The sequence below is a fragment of the Myotis davidii genome, unplaced genomic scaffold (genome assembly GCF_000327345.1).
Source record: "Myotis davidii unplaced genomic scaffold, ASM32734v1 scaffold235, whole genome shotgun sequence".
NCBI lineage: Eukaryota > Metazoa > Chordata > Mammalia > Chiroptera > Vespertilionidae > Myotis > Myotis davidii.
This window is the reverse complement of record NW_006287462.1, coordinates 4,164,086-4,171,888: the sequence shown is the minus strand read 5'-3', so window position 1 is coordinate 4,171,888 and position 7,803 is coordinate 4,164,086. Positions and strand designations below refer to the sequence as shown.

The window sequence follows — 7,803 nt, the reverse complement described above, 5'->3', positions numbered from 1 at the left end:
ATATTTGCAACCATAGTAAAACAAAGGCTTATATTTTTGATATTTATTTTATATATTTAAATGCTGTTTAAGAAAAATCAACCAAAAAAATGAGTTCACGTGTCACCTTTGACACGCGTGTCATAGGTTCACCATCACTGGTGTAGACACTTCTACCATGACCAGTTTCAAGCTAACATTACATCACTGAATGCAAAATTGTAAAGAGAAGCTCTGTAGCACCATTATATAATATTTCTATCCTACAACTAAATTGGAGCAAATAATGTTAAGAGCATAATAGCAAAAGGTAGTAAATAATTAGGAAGCATTGAGTTTTGAATACTTATCACCGTTATCTTTTTTTTTTTTTAATCCTCACTCAAGGACGTGCTTATTGATTTTAGAAAGAGGGGAAAGGAGAGAGAGAGAGAGAGAGAGAGAGAGAGAGAGAGAGAGAGAAACATCAATTGGTTGCCTTCCCATACTTTCCCCAACCAGGGATCAAACCTGCAACCTAGGTATATGCCCTGACCAGGATGGGAACCGAACCCATAACCGTTCTTTCGGTGTACACGTTGACTCTCCAATCAACTGAGCCACACCAACCAGAGCTACCACATTTATTTTTAACATAACTTCCTTAACAAAGTTATATAATTTAAGTTTAATGGTGAATGTATGTAACAGCCAGCTTGAAAATATTCTGGAAATTTTACAATCAACTCTTGCAAACAAGTACAGGCAGGCTCCTGCACATCACTGCCGATGTCTCACTTGATATTTCGCAAGAGCATGTCTTCCCTTTCTCCTTTTTTACTGAAGCCACTGAATATTCACCCTATTCCCATCTGTGTCACAAACAATAACCATGCTTTTAGGTTAGCAGGTTATGTAAATGCAAAATGAATAAAACATAATGCAAATAAAAGTTAGAGAAGAAGGCCCATCTAGGTCACCCTCCCCCAGTTCGGACAATACTCTCGTCTTACTAGCCTTTTCCATGGGGTCACCTATGAAAATGACTCAGTCACGTATTTACTCGAACAATGGCTGAATGGATGACGCTACGTAGTTCTCGTGGCAAATGTGATGAGAGCCGTATTACATGTTTCTTAACCACTCTCTTCCTGGGTATTCTTTTCTATGAAATGGGGAAGAGGTCACTGCCGACTTCAGGTTTACCAGAAACTAAGTGGAGAGATAAGAAGCCTCCCACTAATGCTCTAAGAAACAACTGAGCTCTCCGTCATGTTTGGCAATTCTCTCCCAAAAGTGATTCATTCGTATTTTGTTTCACTGGAAAAGAGAAATTGGGAGGGTGATTTGACACTTTCACCACTGAAAGCAAATTCCTTTCTTTGGGCCCTCTCTGGGTAATAATAAAGAGCCTCTATATGCATAAAACACCGGAGTATTTTTTCATTAAATTTATTAGGGTGACATTGGTTAATAAAATTATGTAGATTTCAGGGGTACTGGAAGCAGCCCAAGTGCCCATCAGGAGATGAGTGGATAAAAAACCTGCGGTACATTTACACAATGGAACACTACTTGGCCATAAAAAAGAAGGAAATCTGACCTTTTGGGACAGCATGGATGGACCTGGAGAATACTATGCTAAGTGAAATAAGCCAGTCAGAGAAAGACAAGTACCGTACGATTTCATATATGTGTGAAACTAGTGAACACTTAAGAATTTCGTAAGTACTCCCTGCCTGTGTGTGCTAAAATGTAAATGTGGCTGACAAAAACTTTACACATGCTCATACCCTTGGCTCAGTCATCCCACACCCAGGAACTTTCCTAAGAAACCAATTCAAAACAAAGGAAAATACTTTTGTATTAATCACAACAGAGGGAAGATCATTTCGCCGCATCTCAGCACTTACTCAACTTACCATCTTGGAGCTTGGGCCCTGGTAGGAGAGTTCTGGGTTAACGGCTCCCAACTGCTCATCTGTGTGTGGAACGGCCGCCTCCTAGTCACCTGGGAGAAAGGGTTTGTATTTGTTATCACTCGGACCTGGACCCCACTCCAGGGCCGGTTGTGATACATGAGAATTGCTGTTGTTTACAAGCTCCCCAGGTGGTTTTAGGAATGACTTTTCTGGGCCAGAACCAGACAAATCAAATAGTCTCTGAACAGCTGTCCACATCCGGGGGACAGAATATCTTCTTATACAAAGCATCAACAAGTTGTTCAGGGTATTCAAGCAGCTGCGAGAGTCAAATGATTAAAGAGCTTGGAGGAGCCTTTTTTCTGGCATTCCTCCCGCACTCCCTCCCACCCCCCACCCCCCACCCCCACACACACACACATTCTATTCACCGTTCATCTCTCACTGCCCACCCCGGCACCTAGTACTGCCATACGGCCTTCCAGCATCCTCCACTTTGGCACCATCCTGCCTTGGGTCCACCTCTTCCCACACTCAAAGCCCCAAACTTCCCTCTCTTATGTTATCAGTGGGGCTCTGGAAGGAAAACGATATTACTCTTTGACTAAAGTAATACGCACGTATAATTGAGAATCTCCTGCATAATGAACAGACAGGCCATATTTGCATTTTTAAAGGGGGTTTACTAACCCAAAACAAACCCTAATCTGGGGAGTGGAACGGGAAAGCAGGGTGCTTCTTAATCTTGGCTTTCACCCAGACCCCAAGCATCGAGAACCTAAATGAGCACCTTGGGCGCTTATTGCAAAGCGGTCCCAACTCTTGAACAGAAACGGATTTTTAGCTATGCCTTGCTAGCATTAAAATTAAAATACAATAAAATTAAATAATTTAACCTAAGCTGGCCCAGGTAGAAGAGTCCTCTGTGCCTCTCTATTCCAAGCACCTGTCCGATTCCACCCAGTGTATTCGGAGAGACGCAGCAGCCACAGATGCCCCAAATAACATGCAGCCACTCGGAGGGTCGGGTTATAGTCTGAGGATCTGATATGGAAAGGCTTAAAATGTCAGTTTCTAATCCTTTCTCTTTTCCATATCCCTATGAACCAGGGGTGGGGAATGTCTGGCCTGAGGGCTAAATAAGGCCCTCAAAATCATTTGGTCTGGCCCTGCCATAGCATTAGGGGTGAGTTAATTAAATGTTTGACCAAATATAGCAGGCTACTTGTTAAGTTGAGAATTTTGTATGGCCCGTGAATGATGTTATAAATATCCAAATGGCCCTTGGCAGAAAAAAGGTTCCTCACCCGTCACTGGGCCATCCCTGGTGCTCAAAAAATGTTAATTCCCAGCCTCTGCCCATCCACCCCATGTATCTTATTCCCAGGCTAGGGACCACATCATTCTAGTGTCCCCAGTCAAGTCCTTAATAAGAATCATAATAGCTACATTTATTGAGAGTTAATTTTATGCCAGGCACTAGGCTAAATGCTTTACATATTTTTATTTTATCCCTAAAAAAAACCCTCTGCAGTAGGTACTTTCAGTTATTATTATTACAACTACTTTACAGATGTTTTTAATCTGAGGATTGGAGAAGTTAATGAGTCCGAATTTCCCGAAGCAACGGCACCAGGCTTCAACACAACGCAATCTGGCCCCAAAGTCTGAGTTCTTATTCACCATACTGTATTTTTGTTACTATGTGGACACGGGTATCTCCTAGTCCAGGGGGGAAAGTGCTCCAAATCATTAGGAAAAGAGCAGCAGGAAGTCTCATTCAGACATGCAAAGAAAATTACATATTTCATGGAATTTTTGAACTGGCTTTTGAAGAATAGAGATTTACTTGTAATCAGTCAACCCGTGTGTCCTCCCAAGAGGAAGGCTACTTTAATTACCAGCTGATTGAAGAGTCTCTTAAAAGGTAGTAACCAGAAACGGAGGTCTTACAAGTACCCCAAGCCACACCACCCTTTCTCCACATGAATGGTGTACTGAAGGAAGACAGCAGAGGGCCAGTGGGGGACCACCGGTGCATAAACTAGTCCCAAGGGTGAAGAGGCAAGCATCTCCAGGCTTCCTCTTGCTCGGAATTGTCAGAGCTGAGAAAGCTCAGAAGAGAAGCCTAAGGACATGAGAAGAAAACTGCTGAATGGAATCTATTCGTTCTGCTGAACGGCCTCTTAAGGTTCCCCAGAACCTGCCTACACATTAATTTTCCAAGCTTCTTTCCTGCCAATGTATTAAACAGACTCTCTGCCTTTCTCGGGCCAGTCTCCTCAGCTAGACTGGTCATCTGCTCGTCAGCCTCACTTTCGAGCCTTTGCCTACACAGTCCTCCCGGTGTGAACTAACCTTCTTCTCCTTCCACTCAAATCTTATGTCTTTCCAAGGCCCATATCTTCCAGACTAGTCCAGTTTCCAATCCCCTTCTCAGAACTCTTACAGCCTATGCCATCCCATTCACCACTTAATTCCCATCTCATACTCTTCCTGAATTTTACTTCTTACACTGCTGGTGAATAATAAGGTCCTTCAAATATAAAGCATATAGAAATTCTTTATATTCCTCGTACATCCGCCACAACCCCAGCTTAGAACTTATAATGGATTATCGACTACTTGTTGTTTACTTTGATAGCAGTTTTAATTTAACAAAGCACCTAAAACTAGTGATTTTCCAAACTTTATTTATTTACAACCCAGGCTACTGATGGGCACTTCACGGCATGTCTCTAAATCAAACCACCTCAAAAAAATTAATTTAACTTAAAAATATATACTTATACATCATGTACGATTTTTAGAAAGAGGACCTCAGCATGGGCAGTACATGAAACAAAAAGCCTGGAATTCTAGATCCAAATCTACATCACTGGGATTTTGGTTCTGGTTCTTTTCTGAATTAGAAAATTTTAAAACTCGCATTTGCACAATTTAGGAAATCTTCAGACTTATTTCATCAAACATAGGTTGGTATTTAAACTACCCTTTTTTCATTTTTCAATTACAGTTGGCATACAATATTATATTAGCTTCAGGGATACAATATAGACATTATATAACTAATGAAGTCATCATCCCAATAAGGCTAGTACCCAGCTGACACTATACTAAACTATCCCATTACCAAAAGCCAGCTTTTATAATATTTAACGTTTCAAAAACTATACGCATCTTGTTAGGACTTGGGTGGGGGGCAGCGGAGGTTGGCTATCAAAGCAACGCGCCCTTCTCCCTTGTCATTCCATATTTTACATCAGGTAGAACAGGGTAATCACTGTGTTTCGCTTAGAGTAAAAGCTAAATAAAATTAGAAAGATTTCTTTTGACACCGAAGGAATATTTTTAAAGAAGCAGAAGTCTTACCTGTTGTAGGATTTCTTGACACCAAAATGACTGACTCCGGAAGTCAACGTTGTTGGGGGCAGGTAAGGAAAAACAAAAGCAGCCAGGACCTTTCCCTGTTAGGATTTCCTTCTGCGATCAGCCTTTCCTTCCTCCCCAAGACCACAGCCGATTCGCACTGGAAGAACTGAAAATGCCGGCGTCCGGCTGGTAAACCTTCCAACCCAAGACGCTGGGTGGAGTGTGCGTGGTGACTGAGCGGCAGGAGCCGTCCGAATGTGACAAAAGAGGTTAGCAAGTTCCTGTGCCCGAGTCAGTTTCCTGTAACCGGCTTCTCCGAAGAAGGGGTGCATGCGTGTGGGTTTCAGGGCGTGTGCACGTGTGTTTCTCTCCATGACAATACGAAAACTTCCCCAGATCAGAGGCAGAATAAGACCCTTGCCGCATGGCTGGACTCGTGTTTCATTTGTCAACCCTCCCGGGACCATTTTTTCTGCCCTGTCCCTCCATTTCCCACCAGCACATCGCCCACATACAGCAGGAAAGGAAGAGCGAAACACCAAGATGATTCCTTAAGGGAGTGAAATAAAGCAGAAAAAAAGAAAAAAAAAGTCCACTCCTCTGACTGGCCGTGGTTCATTTACACTTAGCAAAAAGCACCTTGGAACTCACCATCAGCTTGATGAACATGCCGTGGAGGGAAAGCGGTAGGTGGAGGGTTTGGTTTGCTTTGCTTTATTAATAACTACCAAATAATAACTTGGGGCAGAGTGGACAGACTCAGCCATAGCGAGAGCTTAAGCAGCCCTGCCATGCATTCACCCTTCTGTGTGCCTGACACTGTGCACTGAAGAAAAGCACAAAGACCAAGACAGACATATTCCCTGTCCTCACAGTCCCTATGTCCTAGAGCGGGAAGATAAACAAAAGCATTCAAATTAACACAGTAATTACACATTGTAGTAACTAGTACAACGGAATCAGAGAAGCTGAGCTGGAGAGCAAGACTAAATCTACATCCTAGAGATGGTCAAGGAGGGCCTCTTGGAGCAACGGACAATTAAGCGGAGACCTACAGCTATGACTCTCAGCCCCAGCTAAAAGTTAAAATCATCTGAGGAGCTTTAAAAATGCCAATACCTACCACACACACACCCCCTACCCTTGAGATTTTAGTTTGTCTGGGTTGGTGCCTAGACATCAATACAAAATCCCCTAATCATTCTAATATGTTGCTACCCTCTGATGATGAGGAAGAGGAGCCTAGTGAGAGTAGAAGGCAAGATGATCCAAGCAGAGGCAACAGCATGTGCAAAGGCCCTGAGGTAGGAAAGAGCTTGGGTTGTTCAAAGGAGTGAAAGAAGAAGAGTGTGTCTGGCATGTAGCGGTGGCAGGAATAAAGGGTGCAAGCTGAATGTTCTCAGAGATGGACACACAATTACTCAGCCCATAAGAGACTCTTACACGAGCCCAAGTCTCAACTTGTTAATGTGCAGGAAGAACTCAGTCTGCCAGGTGAGATCTTTGAGCCCTCTGACGAGCACCTTATCTTCTTCTAGAAAATACTCCTTGAAAAGCCAGCTCACCATCATGACATTTAAGGCAAGCAGAACACAGTGCTGGCGGATACTTTATTTACCTCCAGTCTTGATCATCAAGAGATTTAAGGCAGCTAATACAAATGCATACACCTTGGTAAAATAAAACAAAATTTTAAAAAAGGAATGAAAAGATAAAGGCCAAAGAAATAAAGACAAAAAATTAAGCTAAAACCAAGAGCGAGGTTGATACAGAAAATACATGCCGTGCGTTTCCGGAGCCTTTAAGCAACGGGCATGAAGCGGCAAACACTGCGTGCCCACGGGACAGGATGAGTGCAATGCTCAAGGCGGTGGGCTCTTCCTGGCTTCCCGGTGTTGAGACTAAAGAGAAACTTGGCACCGGAATCTCATAAAGAGGACATCACAACTGATGGGACACCCATCCTTAGACTAAACACAGTCGGTGCCCAGTCTTGGGAGGTGTGGTTCCTTATATTCTCCCTCCGTGTAGGCAGATTTCATCTCACGAAGGAGTCGACTTAGAGGAATTCCAGGGAGCGCGCAGGGGAGGGTGTGCCTGGGGATGAACACAGTGTCCCATCCCAGGATGTGGCTTTGATGTGTCGATGTAATGCAGAGATGAAGAGTGAGTTCGCACATGCTTCAGAAATTCCAGGATAAAAGAGTTTTCTCATCGGAGCTTCTGAAAGATGTGCGGCGGCAAAGGGTTCTAAGTTGATTGTACTTCCAGCAAGAGATCCAGGGCTTTCTCATGTGGGAATGCAGAGCAGTGGGGCCAGAGCCTTGCCTGCGTGCACAGCCCCTCCCGCTCCAGCAGGATCAGAGGGAGAGGCTCCACCAGCGTGGCCCACAGGTTCAGCGCCTGGGGCCTGACACGCTCCCTCCACAGAAGGTCCTGCATATGCCCGGGTCAGGGGCCAGGACAGGTGGCGTGTGATCGCAGGCCCAAGCACTCCCACCCGTGCAGATGGTGCTGGGGAGGGCAGTGCCCCGTCGGCCTGCAAGTCTCC

General features: G+C 44.0%; 1 protein-coding gene across 2 annotated transcripts in view; it reads right to left on the bottom strand.

Annotated features, from left to right (window-relative positions):
* The window catches only part of RHOH (ras homolog family member H), a 41,544-nt gene extending 36,050 nt beyond the window's left edge, over nucleotides 1–5,494 (bottom strand). Inside the window, exons 1-2 of one of the 2 annotated variants that reach the window (XM_015561030.1) lie at nucleotides 5,253–5,494; nucleotides 1,881–1,969 (exon numbers count right to left, since the gene is read on the bottom strand). The gene's annotated coding sequence lies outside the window, so the exon portion shown is untranslated. Of the gene's footprint in view, nucleotides 1–1,164; nucleotides 1,461–1,880; nucleotides 1,970–5,252 lie in introns of those variants that run through there. The other variant, XM_015561031.1, reaches the window with a different exon arrangement.
* Between the last annotated feature and the right edge of the window lie 2,309 nt (nucleotides 5,495–7,803).